The sequence below is a fragment of the Papaver somniferum genome, chromosome 5 (assembly GCF_003573695.1).
Source record: "Papaver somniferum cultivar HN1 chromosome 5, ASM357369v1, whole genome shotgun sequence".
Classification (NCBI taxonomy): Eukaryota; Viridiplantae; Streptophyta; class Magnoliopsida; order Ranunculales; family Papaveraceae; genus Papaver; species Papaver somniferum.
In genome coordinates, this window is record NC_039362.1 from 197,914,128 (window position 1) to 197,930,571 (window position 16,444).

Below are 16,444 nucleotides of genomic sequence, written 5' to 3' on the forward strand. Positions count from 1 at the left end.
TTATCCGACTGCCATCTAGTATTGTCGGACTCAATGGTTGGATAAGTTCAAGGAAAAATTTGTGCGTGCATGGAAAAACCGGTATAGACACTTCAAGAATGAAGCAACTAGTGCAGCGGAGTCCGCTCATGGGAGATTTAAAGATCTCATCCAGTCTGGTCAAGGCAATGTGGTTACGGTCACCGAGGCAATGAAGCAATACTTTAAGGTTGATATCAATAGGATCAAGGAGGCTTTTGAGAAAATCTCAATGGAAAGGATGACTCAATTTCTTCGTTATGGTAAGTTGCTCCAAGAAATAGAATTCAACGTCTCTCATTGGGCAATAAACATATGATGAGACAAATGGAATATGGGAAAAATTACGGAAAACCGGGTGATGTGTGTATTTGTTCCGACATGTCTTCATTAGGGATTACGTGTCGTCATATGCTTGTGAAGTATGAAGAAGTGATACCTATTGAGGTTATTGATCCGTTTTGGAAGCAACTATCTTTCGACCCTCCCCCTTTGGGAGATCCCGGGCAATCTCCATGGGATACGATCGAAGCAAAGGAATTATTCGAAGCTTACTCACGTGGCACATCGGTAAGCCGGCAAGTCTTTTTGATCCAACTAAGGCTAATTACTCTTCCATGGATCGCACAAAGCGAAGAGCCAAGAAAGGGAGATCCAATAGGTAGACCACAAACTAAAACGTCAAGGAGAAAACAAAGGGTAGAATTGAAAAAAATGACTCAACGTGAAGAAGAATGCGCGGCAACTAAGAAACGAGATCTAACCGCATGTGAGATTTCAGAACAAAGGTTTGTGGAAGCGCAGGTTCCAAACAAAAGAGGTAGGCCGAGGAAGGAACCGCTATCAAGTCAACAACAAACGAAGGATTCCGTATCCACATCAAAAGCCAACTCATCGGAGGTTCCAATGAAGATGGGTAGGCCGCCAAAGGAATCAACATCAAGTTACAAAGAACAACAAGGTGAGCGTTCCGAAGCCATACCCATAGTCGATGTAGCGGAGGTTCCAAGGAAAAGGGGTAGGCCTCCAAAGGTATCAACATCAAGTGACATAGAACAACAAGGTGAGCATTCCGAATCCATACCCATAGTCGATCTAGCGGAGGTTCCAAGGAAAAGGGGTAGGCCTCCAAAGGTATCAACATCAAGTGACATAGAAAAACAAGGTGAGCATTCCGAAGTCATACCCATAGTCGATCTAGCGGAGGTTCCAAGGAAAAGGAGGTCCAGTCCTTGAACAAGGTTTGGAAGTGTTCATAAGCCCACACCTATTCCAAGGTGAAACAATAAGTTTTGTTTCTAAGTTCACGATAAGGGTACATGTGAACAATATACATAATAACATAAGTTTAAAAACAAAATTACCTGCAGTAGAGTGAAATTCCCGACAAATTGGTTGGTTTTAGCCTTAGAGTCCCTTCTCATCTCTGTCATCAAATGTGCCATTACCGCGGTGCCCCAAGAATACCCATATACATCTTCCAACGGATCCAAGTACTGAAGGTAGTTCGCACTAACCCTGTTGCCATTAGTGTCAGGGAATACCCTAGTGCCCAAGATGTATAACAGGTATCCAGCGGCAGTATAACGAATTTGTTTAGGGTCCCATCCATCCTCCAAACTTCTTTTCTTTGTGTTTTCAAACTTCTTCTTAAGCAGCGTCAACTTGATTGTCTTTGTCTTACCAGACGTGGATTCATAAAATCTCTCCACAGAAGTTTTATAGTCCCAACCAAACAGCTTGTTAGTCAGAGCGTGCAACTTCGACCATTCTAGGTCCAGAGACTCAACTCCTTCTGCAATTGATTTGCCGATAACACTCAAGCCTAGAATGTTCTGAGCATCTTCAGGGATGAAGGTCATCTCCCCAAAAGGGAAGTGCATGATATCGGCTTCACCATGATACCTTTCGACGAAGCAATTGACAGTCACAGAATCAGGCTTCACATAATTTTCAACAAAAGCATATAGACCAGAATCCATTACTATTTGTTGGACATCTTCACATTCCTCGGACAATTTCCAACAATCCGCGGCTTGGTTTCGGCAAACACGCACGGCCTTCTTATGATCTTACAATTAAGAGACAATACAATTAAGATATTTTACATAAATACACAACAATACATATGCACAAGATAAAAAAATGCTTACATAGGTTTGATAGATAGTACGAGCCCACGAGTGCTTGTATCCAAATAGTGTTTTCGGTTTCGGAGCTTCACCCCAAATTCTACCACGTTCAAGGTCAGGTATCATGTCATTAATTTGAGGAAGGTGGGAACCTTTAACTTTCACTTTGCCTTTTTACTTCTTGCCATTGCCTTGTGTTGGTTATTGACTTGTCCCACCAACTTCGCTTTGGCTTGCTAATTGACTTGGTGGAACCAAATTATCTTCATCCTCACTTTCCTCTTTATCTTGCTCATCTTGATCATCGTGCTCATGGATTACAACTCAACTACGGTCACCACCACTCTCCCAAATTATCCCTCTTGTCTCAGCCTCCAGACGCTTTTTGCGACCTTCATCTTTTCCTCGAGGAGGGAGAGATTGAGGAGTATCAAGACTGTCCTTCATTCTTCTCTTAGTGACCGCTGATGAGTGCTAAAAAGTGCATATTACTATATATTTTTCTTGGCATTTAACTCATCTTTTGTGCATTAATTCTACATTTTGTCCCATATTCTGTATTTTCATTGTTTTCAAGAATAAATATTTTTATTAATTAATTTTGCATTTTTAGGTTGCAAATAAAGTTTGGATGAATTACGGAGCAAAAAGAGCAGAAAAGTGGTGGAAGCCAAGAGGAATCACACAAGGAAGCCGCGAAAAATGTTGTGCGCAAGACCAAAAGGCTAGAATTGGGCTTGAAGAGGCAGAATTGTTCTTAAAGAAGATATGGGCTTGGCATACCCAAGGCCCAAACCCCTCACCCAAACCCATTTCCAATATCCATACCCGCCTTTATCTTCAGCCGTCAGATTGGATCATCTCAGCATCCTACGGTCGCCTCATCGTCTTGCATCAAAATCTGAAGATCCTGCTTCACACTACAGCACCTAACTCTAATCTGCGCCGTTAATTTTGATGTATTATACATCCAACGATCGCTACAAGCTCCCTTCTATCTCGCTATTAGATCAATCTATCATTTCCGCATCCCACGGCTCAGCTTCGCGAATCATCGAGACTTGATGAAACCGCTCAACACCCAAGCACCTAATACATATACCCATCAACCAAACACCCCCTCCTTCTTCTCCATCGACTTCACCTCCCTCACCTCCGTCTGCAACAACCTCACCTTCACCACCAACTCCGCCAACTCCACTGCCTCAACCACCACAATCAACCACCAAAAGCCATCATGGCTATCCCTCACCGAAACCCATCATTCCCCTAAACTTCTAGCCATCTATTCTCTCGATTTCTTCCCTGATTTCTCTCTGTAACCCTAGGTAAGAAGTCAATAGAATAGGTCGAGTTAGAAAAGCAATTGGAAGGCATGGAGAGGAGCAGGAGAGTCAGAAGAAGAATGGATCGACGTACAGAAGCCATTATCAAAGATTAGGTAAACTGAATTTCAATTTTCAGAAACCCTAATTTACTGTTTTGGGGGTTTTGCTTGTAAAGTGTAATTGAGTATAAATAGATGCTTTGGGATGTTGTAATGGGCATGCCTGGATTAGCCAGAGCATCAATAGGAATAGTTTAGGTTTTATTTTGTAATTTACATTTCCATGAACTGTTAGTTTTAGGGTTTGTCAATCTTTCAGTTCCACAATTTTCAATTCAAATGCACTGTTAAATATTTGTTGTTCAGAACTCCAACATGTTTTGAATGTGATTGTGTGATTGTTACAATTTTCATTAAGCTCATGTTCATGTTATGTTCTTATGTTAGCATCAGTAGGATAGTTTTATACATTGTTTTCTGACAAACAACATGTTTAAGAACTTCATCATGTTTTAATTCTACTACTAAGGCAGAGATGAAACTCTAGATAAATATAACCCTATTGTATGAGCACTTCTTTTCCATGACAGTTTGATGACAAGCATGTTTTAATTTCCGAAAAGGATATATGAACTGAATGTAGTATAATCTTAGATTGCTTGTACCTTAGAAAGACAAGTAATGCTAGGGGATTGACATATGATAGCTGAGATTAAGGCATCGCTGTGATAGGAGAAGACTAGTATATCATCTTAGAGAATTATATGCATCTAGGGGTGGAATTGAAGCCTTAGTTCTCACCTTATCCCTTAGCTTCCATCACTGCCCTTGGCTCACAAACTTCAACCATACACCCTAGTCTCTGTGGATTTGACCTGTTCTTGCACAAGATACAACAACAACTGTGCACTTGCAGTTAACTGTAGGCTTCTCCTCTTGCTCTTATTTTACACTCTTAAAAGCCTACCAATTTTTTGGCGCCGCTGCCGGGGACTAGCTGATGTGTAGTTGGAAAAAAAAAATAGTGTACCTGTCTTAGTGTAACTTAGCTTGTTGTAGCTGTAACTTAGTGTTTTGCTGTTGTAACTTAGTATAACTATATTAGTGCAATAGTTTTAGTATAACTTAGCTATATTAGTATAACTGCATCTGCAACTTAGTGTAGCTCTTAGTGTAACTTAGCTTTAGCTGTAACTGTAGTTCTGCATCTCCTGCATCCATATCTGCATCATTTAGCATCTGCATCTTAGCTGTAAGCATTGCATCCATATCTGCATACCTGCATCATCTCTAGTTTGCATATTATCATCATAACTTGCATCTGTCACTTGCATATCATTGCATGCCTGCATCTTCTCCATATCTGCATCTTGCATTTGCATCTGTGTTTGCATCCTTGATCTTCAGCTTTGCTCATTTCCTGTAGCTTTTCCATTACCTGTAAGCATGATGCTCTGCAGCTTTGCCTCATCTGCAGCATTGCCCTGTGGCCTAGCATCTATAGCATTGCCTTGTCTGAAACTTGTTGTCTAAGCATACTTGTTATTTTCTTGCTGTGCTGCTTGCCCTTTTTCCTCATTGCTTCTTGGCCTCACCCATTTGCTTCAAAGAGACTGATCTTCTCTTTTGAGCCAACAGGTGCTGCTACAGCCAGCCTCTGGTGTTGCTGTGGCTGATGCTGCTGTGTTACTGCTGCTGCTGCAGCTGGATTGAACCAAGCCCAACTGGGCTGTGCACTAAGAAAACCCAACTGGGCTGTGCCAAAAAGGGGTAAGCCTAAACCGATTAAGAGAACCCAAATTGTGGGCTTCCAATTTCTATTGGGTTTGTAATTTGATTGAACTGTGGGCTTGTTTTCAATTTTTTTTTTTTGGGTTTATTGTTCAAGAGTTCCGTGGGCTTGTAAATTTTAAAAGCTGGACTGTGAACTCTTAAATTCTGGGCTTGAAAAAAAAAAAATTTGAAAACTTGTTTTGAAAACTTTGTAACCCAACTGCAAATTTAAATTTTTTGAACTGTGGGCTTAAACCCAGAGAAACTGAAATCAACTTTAAGCCCAACTGGGATCCTGAACCCAGTTTGTGGGCTTTTTCTATTTGTTTTTGGAATTATTTCAAAATTGTTTTTGGGCCTGTTTAAACTGTCTGTGGGCCTGTAAGTGTAACTCTTTAAACCAAAATCTGGGCCAAATTTAAAACTGCAGTTCTTGGGCCGTGGACTCAGACTCTTCACCCATTAGCTGGGCTTGTCCCATTGAAAATTTGAACTAGTTAGCTGGGCTTTTCTCTCAATCTGAAAAATTTTCTTTTCTCCCAAATCTGAAAACCCACCTTTGTCCCAAGAAACCAAAAGTCTCTTTGCTCCCTTTCAAAACCAAATGTTTCCCACAATAAAAAAAAAAAAAAAAGAATTTTCTTGTACATATACCAATAGATAATGTGTTAGTTAAATCTTTTGCTTCTTTTATACATATTTTTATAATCCAATATGATCTCGGCTGAAATATGTTGGAATTTTTGCCTTGAATAACGGAGTTCTAATTTTGCTTTCGCCGAAATCGGGTATTCTCTTTCCTTTTTCTCTAGTCAACATGATCCTCTTCATATGTTGTATTATAATTTTGTTCATATTTTGAAACATTGAGGACAATGTTTAGTTTAGGTTTGGGGGTGAAAAAGTAGATACTTTGATAACATGCCATAATTGAAAACAGCCTTCTTTTTTGAAAAAAAAAATGAAAAATGAAAATAAAAAAATAGAAAATGATAAAAACATAAAAATGGAGCTCATTTACCTTGAAATGTTGACTCTTGTGCATGTATGTAAACATAAGGATTCTTAGTCTAGATATTTAGGCACCCTGATTCTAGCACAATTCACATAGTGATAAGAAACTTGCACACGCACAATCTACCAATACATGTATAGCCTCGATCTTCAAGGTGTTTGACAGGAAGTTAGATTGCCAATCACTTTAGAATACTGAATGATACTTGACTAGCTTGTTCTTTGGTTGGCTGGGATAGAAGTTGGAGGATACGTTAAGAAATGCAACCATAGAATTTGACCGGATGCATTTGATAAGGGCCACCTCTTGCTAAGAGTCATGTAATTATGTTTTTCTTTTTTGTTCATGTATCAAAAGTGTCACTATGTTGTAAAGATCAAAGTTATTTCTTCAAAAAAAAAAAAATCAGAAAAATTCAGAAAAATCAAAAAAAAAATCAAAAAAAAAATCAAAAAAAAATCAAAAAAAAAAATCAATCAAGTATTTTTTTATTCCATGTTTTGTCATGTTAAAGAAAATATTGTCTCTTGTTCCAAAAATAAAAGAGAGTAATCAATGTAAATAAGAGTCATGTAAAGAGTCATCTTTTTGTTGTAAATAGTCTTGTAATAAGCAAGGAGGGTGCAGCCATCGATGTATAACGCGGGTAAACTGAAATATCACCAACTCATTGGGTGAACATTCACAATTCTCGTAAAGCCGGACAACTAGCTTGGCTTAGAATTCGGTTCTTAGCCTAAAAACTATCTCTTGGTGATTAGTAGTCATAACTTCAGGTCATTCTAGAAACATGTGTAGATACACTTTACACTCTTATCACGTGTCTTTAGTTGTTATCAGTGCTAGGATTGTGCCTTTCATAGCTAGATTGACATCTCCATTTTGCTGTGAGCTTCTACTGTCTTGCACATGTCACATTTCATGGAATATGAGCTTATATTTTGTCCTAGAACTTTGTAGGTACGTTCTAAGCAAACCTTCACGAGACTTCACTCGTCCACTAGGGACACTTAGTGGTTTAAAAGGCTTATTGCATTCGCTAAACGCAATCGAGAGACCAGCAACAGTGGTATAGTTAGGATTTCCTTAGTTTTTTTTTACTTGAGGACAAGTAAAATTCAGGTTTGGGGGTATTTGATGTGTGCTAAAAAGTGCATATTTCTATATATTTTTCTTGGCATTTAACTCATCTTTTGTGCATTAATTCTACATTTTGTCCCATATTCTGTATTTTCATTGTTTCAAGAATAAATATTTTTATTAATTAATTTTGCATTTTTAGGTTGTAAATAAAGTTTGGATGAATTACGGAGCAAAAAGAGCAGAAAAGTGGTGGAAGCCAAGAGGAATCACACAAGGAAGCCGCGAAGAATGTTGTGCGCAAGAGCAAAAGGCTAGAATTGGGCTTGAAGAGGCAGAATTGTTCTTAAAGAAGATATGGGCTTGGCATACCCAAGGCCCAAACCCCTCACCCAAACCCATTTCCAATATCCATACCCTCCTTCATCTTCAGCCGTCAGATTGGATCATCTCAGCATCCTACGGTCGCCTCATCGTCGTGCATCAAAATCTGAAGATCCTGCTTCACACTACAGCACCTAACTCTAATCTTCGCCGTTAATTTTGATGTATTATACATCCAACGGTCGCTACAAGCTCCCTTCTATCTCGCCGTTAGATCAATCTATCATTTCCGCATCCCACGGCTCAGCTTCGAGAATCATCGAGACTTGATGCAACCGCTCAACACCCAAGCACCTAATACCTATACCCATCAACCAAACACTCCCCTCCTTCTTCTCCATCGACTTCACCTCCCTCACCTCCGTCTGCAACAGCCTCACCTTCACCACCAACTCCGCCAACTCCACTGCCTCAACCACCACAATCAACCACCAAAATCCATCATGGCTATCCCTCACCGAAACCCATCATTCCCCTAAGCTTCTAGCCATCTATTCTCTCGATTTATTCCCTGATTTCTCTATGTAACCCTAGGTAAGAAATCAATAGAATTGGTCGAGTTAGAAAAGCAATTGGAAGGCATGGAGAGGAGCAGGAGAGTCAGAAGAAGAATGGATCGACGTACAGAAGCCATTATCAAAGATTAGGTAAACTGAATTTCAATTTTCAGAAACCCTAATTTACTGTTTTGGGGGTTTTGCTTGTAAAGTGTAATTGAGTATAAATAGATGCTTTGGGATGTTGTAATGGGCATGCCTGGATTAGCCAGAGCATCAATATGAATAGTTTAGGTTTTATTTTGTAATTTACATTTCCATGAACTGTTAGTTTTAGGGTTTGTCAATCTTTCAGTTCCATAATTTTCAATTCAAATGCACTGTTAAATATTTGTTGTTCAGAACTCCAACATGTTTTGAATGTGATTGTGTGATTGTTACAATTTTCATTAAGCTCATATTCATGTTATGTTCTTATGTTAGCATCAGTAGGATAGTTTTATACATTATTGTCTGACAAACAACATGTTTAAGAACTTCATCATGTTTTAATTCTACTACTAAGGCAGAGATGAAACTCTAGATAAATATAACCCTATTGTATGAGCACTTCTTTTCCATGACAGTTTGATGACAAGCATGTTTTAATTTCCGAAAAGGCTATATGAACTGAATGTATTATAATCTTAGATTGCTTGTACCTTAGAAAGACAAGTAATGCTAGGGGATTGACATATGATAGCTTAGATTAATGCATCGCTGTGATAGGAGAAGACTAGTATATCATCTTAGAGAATTATATGCATCTAGGGGTGGAATTGAAGCCTTAGTTCTCACCTTATCCCTTAGCTTCCATCACTGCCCTTGGCTCACAGCATTGGTTTGTTTGTTTTTGTTTCACTGTTTTGTTACCTCATTGCTTTAGTTACTGCCTTGTTAATTTAGATAACTAGCTTAAAAACTTCAACCATACACCCTAGTCTCTGTGGATTTGACCTGTTCTTGCACAAGCTACAACAACAACTGTGCACTTGCAGTTAACTGTAGGCTTCTCCTCTTGCTCTTATTTTACACTCTTAAAAGCCTACCAATTTTTTGGCGCCGCTGCCGGGGACTAGCTGCTGTGTAGTTGGAAAAAAAAAATAGTGTACCTGTCTTAGTGTAACTTAGCCTGTTGTAGCTGTAACTTAGTGTTTTGCTGTTGTAACTTAGTATAACTATATTAGTGTAATAGTTTTAGTATAACTTAGCTATATTAGTATAACTGCATCTGCAACTTAGTGTAGCTCTTAGTGTAACTTAGCTTTAGCTGTAACTGTAGTTCTGCATCTCCTGCATCCATATCTGCATCATTTAGCATCTGCATCTTAGCTGTAAGCATTGCATCCATATCTGCATACCTGCATCATCTCTAGTTTGCATATTATCATCTTAACTTGCATCTGTCACTTGCATATCATGGCATGTCTGCATCTTCTCCATATCTGCATCTTGCATTTGCATCTGTGTTTGCATCCTTGCTCTTAAGCTTTGCTCATTGCCTGTAGCTTTGCCATGCCCTATAAGCATGATGCTCTGCAGCTTTGCCTCATCTGCAGCATTTCCCTGTGGCCTAGCATCTATAGCATTGCCTTGTCTGAAACTTGCTGTCTGAGCATACTTGTTATTTTCTTGTTGTGCTGCTTGCGCTTTTTCCTCATTGCTTCTTGGCCTCACCCATTTGCTTCAAAGAGACTGATCTTCTCTTTTGAGCCAACAGGTGCTGCCACAGCCAGCATCTGGTGCTGCTGTGGCTGATGTTGTTGTGTTACTGCTGCTGCTGCAGCTGGATTGAACCAAGCCCAATTGGGCTGTGCAACTAAGAAAACCCAACTGGGATGTGCCAAAAAGGGGTAAGCCTAAACCCATTAAGAGAACCCAAATTGTGGGCTTCCAATTTCTATTGGGTTTGTAATTTGATTGAACTGTGGGCTTGTTTTCAAATTTTTTTTTTTTGGGTTTATTGTTCAAGAATTCTGTGGGCTTGTAAATTTTAAAAGCTGGACTGTGAACTCTTAAATTCTGGGCTTGAAAAAAAAAATTGAAAACTTGTTTTGAAAACTTTGTAACCCAACTGCAAATTTAAATTTTTTGAACTGTGTGCTTAAACCCAGAGAAACTGAAATCAACTTTAAGCCCAACTGGGCTCCTGAACCCAGTTTGTGGGCTTTTTCTATTTGTTTTTGGAATTATTCAAAAGGTTTTTGGGCCTGTTTAAACTGTCTGGGGCCTGTAAGTGTAACTCTCTTAAACCAAAATCTGGGCCAAATTTAAAACTGCAGTTCTTGGGCCGTGGACTCAGACTCTTCACCCATTAGCTGGGCTTGTCCATTGAAAATTTGAACTAGTTAGCTGGGCTTTTCTCTCAATCTGAAAAATTTCTTTTCTCCCAAATCTGAAAACCCACCTTTGTCCCCAAGAAACCAAAAGTATCTTTGCTGCTCCCTTTCAAAACCAAATGTTTCCCACAATAAAAAAAAAAAGAATTTCTTGTACATTAAACCAGTAGATAATGTGTTAGGTTAATCTTTTGCTTATTTTTACATATTTTTCTAATCCAATATGATCTCTGGTGAAATACCTGTAGGAATTTTTTTTCTTCAATAACGGAGTTCTAATTTGCTTTCGCCGAAATCGGGTATTCTCTTTCCTTTTTCTCTAGTCAACATGATCCTCTTCATATGTTGTATTATAATTTTGTTCATAGTTTTGAAACATTGAGGACAATGTTAGTTTTTAGGTTTTGGGGTGAACAAGTAATTATACTTTGATAACATGCCATAATTGAAAACAGAACTCCTTCTTTTTGAAAAAAAAAATGAAAATGAAAATAAAAAATAAAAATGATAAAAACATATAAAATGGAGCTCTCATTTACCTTGAATGTTGACTCTTGTGCATGTATGTAAACATAAGGATTCTTAGTCTAGATATTTAGACACACCCTGATTCTAGCAACTTCACATAGTGATAAGAAACTTGCACCACGACCAATCTACCAATACATGTATAGACTCGATCTTCAAGATGTTTGACAGGGAAGTTAGATTGCCAATCACTTTGAATCACTGAATGAGACTTGACTAGCTTGTTCTTTGGTTGGTGGGATAGAAGTTGGAGGATACGTTAAGAAAAGCAACCATAGAATTTGACCGGATGCATTCGCTAAGGGCCACCTTTGCTAAGAGTCATGTAATTAGTTTTTTCTTTTTTGTTCATGATCAAAAGTGTCACTATGTTGTAAAGATCAAAGGTATTTCTTCAAAAAAAAAATCAGAAATTCAGAAAAAATCAAAAAATCAAAATAAATAAAATACATAAAATAAATAAAAAATCAATCAGGTATTTTTTTATTCCTGTTTTGTCATGTTAAGACAATATTCTCTCTTGTTCCAAAAATAAAAGAGAGTAATCAATGTAAATAAGAGTCATGTAAAGAGTCATCTTTTTGTTGTAAATAGTCTTGTAATAAGCAAGGAGGGTTGCAGCCATCGTGTATAACCGCGGGTAAACTGAAATATCACCAACTCATTGGGTGAACATTCACAATTCTCGTAAATCCGGACAAACTAGCTTGGCTTAGAATTCGGTTCTTAGCTTAAAAACATCTCTTGGTGATTAGTAGTCATAACTTCAGGTCATTCTAGAAACATGTGTAGATACATTTACACTCTTATCACGTGTCTTTAGTTGTTATCAGTGCTAGGATTGTGCCTTTGATAGCTAGATTGACATCTCCATTTTGCCGTGAGCTTCTACTGTCTTGCACATGTCACATTTCATGGAATATGAGCTTATATTTTGTCCTAGAACTTTGTAGGTACCTTCTAAGCAAACCTTCACGAGACTTCACTCGTCCACTAGGGACACTTAGTGGTTTAAAAGGCTTATTGCATTCGCTAAATGCAATCGAGAGACCAGCGACAGTGGTATAGTTAGGATTTCCTTAGTTTTGTTTTACTTGAGGACAAGTAAAATTCAGGTTTGGGGGTATTTGATGAGTCCTAAAAAGTGCATATTTCTATATATTTTTCTTGGCATTTAACTCATCTTTTGTGCATTAATTCTACATTTTGTCCCATATTCTGTATTTTCATTGTTTTCAAGAATAAATATTTTTATTAATTAATTTTGCATTTTTAGGTTGTAAATAAAGTTTGGATGAATTACGGAGCAAAAAGAGCAGAAAAGTGGTGGAAGCCAAGAGGAATCACACAAGGAAGCCGCGAAGAATGTTGTGCGCAAGACCAAAAGGCTAGAATGGGGCTTGAAGAGGAAGAATTGTTCTTAAAGAAGATATGGGCTTGGCATACCCAAGGCCCAAACCCCTCACCCAAACCCATTTCCAATATCCATACCCGCCTTCATCTTCAGCCGTCAGATTGGATCAGCTCAGCATCCTACGGTCGCCTCATCGTCGTGCATCAAAATCTGAAGATCCTGCTTCACACTACAACACCTAACTCTAATCTGCGCCGTTAATTTTGATGTATTATACATACAACGGTCGCTACAAGCTCCCTTCTATCTCGCCGTTAGATCAATCTATCATTTCCGCATCCCACGGCTCAGCTTCGAGAATCATCGAGACTTGATGAAACCGCTCAACACCCAAGCACCTAATACCTATACCCATCAACCAAACATTCCCCTCCTTCTTCTCCATCGACTTCACCTCCCTCACCTCCGTCTGCAATAGCCTCACCTTCACCACCAACTCCGCCAACTCCACTGCCTCAACCACCACAATCAACCACCAAAAGCCATCATGGCTATCCCTCACCGAAACCCATAATTCCCCTAAACTTCTAGCCATCTATTCTCTCGATTTCTTCCCTGATTTCTCTCTGTAACCCTAGGTAAGAAATCAATAGAATAGGTCGAGTTAGAAAAGCAATTGGAAGGCATGGAGAGGAGTAGGAGAGTCAGAAGAAGAATGGATCGACGTACAAAAGCCATTATCAAATATTAGGTAAACTGAATTTCAATTTTCAGAAACCCTAATTTACTGTTTTGGGGGTTTTGCTTGTAAAGTGTAATTGAGTATAAATAGATGCTTTGGGATGTTATAATGGGCATGCCTGGATTAGCCAGAGCATCAATAGGAATAATTTAGGTTTTATTTTGTAATTTACATTTCCATGAACTGTTAGTTTTAGGGTTTGTCAATCTTTCAGTTCCACAATTTTCAATTCAAATGCACTGTTAAATATTTGTTGTTCAGAACTCCAACATGTTTTGAATGTGATTGTGTGATTGTTACAATTTTCATTAAGCTCATGTTCATGTTATGTTCTTATGTTAGCATCAGTAGGATAGTTTTATACATTGTTGTCTGACAAACAACATGTTTAAGAACTTCATCATGTTTTAATTCTACTACTAAGGCAGAGATGAAACTCTAGATAAATATAACCCTATTGTATGAGCACTTATTTTCCATGACAGTTTGATGACAAGCATGTTTTAATTTCCGAAAAGGCTATATGAACTGAATGTAGTATAATCTTAGATTGCTTGTACCTTAGAAAGACAAGTAATGCTAGGGGATTGACATATGATAGCTGAGATTTAGGCATCGCTGTAATAGGAGAAGACTAGTATATCATCTTAGAGAATTATATGCAGCTAGGGGTGGAATTGAAGACTTAGTTCTCACCTTATCCCTTAGCTTCCATCACTGCCCTTGGCTCACAGCCTTGGTTTATTTGTTTCTGTTTCACTGTTTTTTTACCTCATTGCTTTAGTTACTGCCTTGTTAATTTAGATAACTAGCTTAAAAACTTCAACTATACACCCTAGTCTCTGTGGATTCGACCTGTTCTTGCACAAGCTACAACAACAACTGTGCACTTGCAGTTAACTGTAGGCTTCTCCCCTTGCTCTTATTTTACACTCTTAAAAGCCTACCAACAACATCTTTAGTTTTTCTTTTGCTATCTTCCTTGGCTTTTGACCTATTTCATAAGCACACGAAATGAATGTGAGACAACTCACTTTCAGTTTTTGTACCGGCATTGACTTACACGCCGGTTAAATGTTCTGGCAGTGAACATTGACTATCAAGAATGCCGGTAGTCATATGTAATTCTCCTGGATATCAAAAGACTAATACCGGCATTCTCGAAATAAATCAATTCTATGCCGTAACTTTGTACCGGCAAACAAATCAACCTAAAATTTGTGCCGGTATAGGTGACAAATTCTTAAGTTTTCCTGTATGTTTTAAGTCCACTACAGGCATGCTCGAATTATTACAAAAGAATGCCGGTACCCAAAACCGGCATATAATGCAACCCAAAATCTGTGCCGGTACTGGTGACAAATTCATAAACTCTCCTGTATGTTTTAAGTCCACTACCAACATACACGAATTATTATTAAAGACTGTCGGTACTAAAAACCGGCATAGACTTCGACCCAAATTCTATGCCGGTAGAAAAAATTCAGTTTCAGGTGAATCAGGGGTTGGAAACGACATTGAATTCATCCAAGATTAAATGCCAGAACACAAAATCGGCACTGTATTCATACATATTTCAGTGCCGATACCCACTAAAACTCAACTGTTTGAGTTAGGGTTCGCGATTCTAACCTAAACCCATTGCTATAAATCGATTTAAACACTCATAAAGTAGTTTAAAATCATTTACCTTCTCATAGAAGCCATGGTTGCGAGAGGTTGATTGTCAGAATCCGCTGCTTGTTCTTCTTCTTGCTCTTGAGCAATCTTAGCAATTCTTTGTTCCTGTTTTTGTTGAGCAATCGATTTTGAGTTCGATTGGGCATTCGTTTTCTTTCGTGGAGGATTTTTTATGATTCGGGTAGGTTAATCGACGAAGAAATTTTTGAATCGACGAAGAACGGATGAAGAACGATGAAAAAGATGAATTTTTTTTCTTTCAAAAACCTAAACCTAGGTCAGTGCCGGTACTGAGAAGAATGGGGATATGTGTTTGATTTTTAGATTTTAAGTTTTAGGGGAAATGGTATAGTAGTCTTTTCGTAATGTTTTTTAATTAATCAAATGGTATTTTAGTATTTTCATACACAAAAATCACCCCTTAGCACACACCATGGGTTGGGGAAAGTAATCAATATCCCCCAATTCCTTTTTCTATCCCCCAATTAATTGTTCTTATTATATCACACTTGCCTAGTTTCATACCGTTACTTACACCATTACAATTCAATAAGTCTAGATTCACCAGGAATAAAATCCCGTGAATCCACTGCGTGACATAGAAATGGTGGGGACCACAGTAAATCAAAACTCCACCCCCTATTTATCTCTTGGTGGGTCCCAGTGATTTCCCTCATTTGGTGTGTTTCTCAGTGATGGATTCACGGTGTGTCTAGCACAACCGATTAAAATTAGGAAACCGATATTTATTTATTCTTTTAATAGGAAAGGACGTTGGAGCATGTTGACACTTAAAATTTTCCCTTTCCTCTTCTTTCTTTCTCTCTCTTCTCCTTTCATGTTCTCTCAAAAAAAAAAACCCTTAGCCTCCATTAATTTCTTGCTCAGATCTGGTCCAAAAGATTTCTTTTCTTTTTTAAGTTTTAATCGAATAAAAGTAGTTTATTTATTTATTTTTGATGTCATTTGACATATTTCTTCGCTATTTGGAGCGATTTTTCGTCGCAATTTGGGGCGAGTTTCTCTTCTCTTTGAGAGCGATTTATTCAAACCTTGATCGTTGGTTCGTGACCTGCTATTCTCGACTCAAGAACATCGACAATCCAACACGGTATTGCTTAAAATTCATATTCAATCCAAGGGATTTAGGGCATCCGGGTTCGTTTGGATTTACAAGATTTTGGGCAAATAACTCATTTCTTATTGGAGTATATCTTATTGAATAAGAAGAAGAAAATCAGATAATGGTCGGAATCGATTCCGGATTATACAATCATCCTTCCACGCTACATTCATAAAAATTGGGTATCTTTACGGTATATGGCCATTTCTCTTCGCTATTTACCTGTAATTAATATCTTCATTTGTATTAAGGTTCTTATTATCTTGTATTTTTATGTTTTTGTTATCATTGTAAGCGATCATGTAATCACATTTTGATTCGAATAAATTGAATTTGTTGATTGACCCAAAAAAAAAAAAAAGACATTGGAGCATGTTTGTTAGACGTGTAAATATGTTTGGTGACGTCGGATA